Source organism: Carlito syrichta, unplaced genomic scaffold (assembly GCF_000164805.1).
Source record: "Carlito syrichta isolate Samal-C Ts95f unplaced genomic scaffold, Tarsius_syrichta-2.0.1 Scaffold301945, whole genome shotgun sequence".
Taxonomy (NCBI): domain Eukaryota; kingdom Metazoa; phylum Chordata; class Mammalia; order Primates; family Tarsiidae; genus Carlito; species Carlito syrichta.
The window spans coordinates 61,551-62,200 of NW_007246041.1; positions in this window are offsets into that span (position 1 = coordinate 61,551).

The following is a 650-nucleotide window of genomic DNA, read 5'->3' on the forward strand; positions in this document are numbered from 1 at the left end:
GCTACCTCGCCTGGCTAATTTTTTGATTTATTGTGGAGATGAGGTCTTGCTTGCCCAGGCGGGTCTCGAACCCGCGGGCTCAGGCCATCCACTCACCTCAGCCTCCCAAAGGCACGGGATTACAGGCTGAGCCACCGAGCCCGGCTGAGCCTTAATTCTTTTTTCTCTAACACCCCACTTCCTCACTCAATCTAAACCAGATAGTTCTTAATTGGGTCATAAGTCAGTCAGCTCTACAAACTTGGATGTTTAAGTGTGGTTACCCATGCCTTGGCTTGAATGATTCTATCTGCTTTGACATAAGATTTTTAGACCTACAACAGAATATAGTCATTTTTCAGGGTCATTTCTGTATACATTTCTTATTATTCACAACTAGAGAATAAGTGCACAAAGGTCCCTAGGGGAAAAAAATGACTCTACTTAGGCCTTGAGTATATCCATGATAAGACCTAGTGAATATATGTTGAAAAATTATAGTTTCATTGCTCAAAAGAATGTCAAGTACCAGTCAAAGGAGGCAAAGAGACATGGGAGATGTTAAGGGAAGTCTTGAAGATGGGAGACCACTCATGGAGCATCTTTTAGCATCTCCTTCTCCTTGCAATGACTCAACGCCATTGACTCTGCCTCTTCTCATACAACGAGGA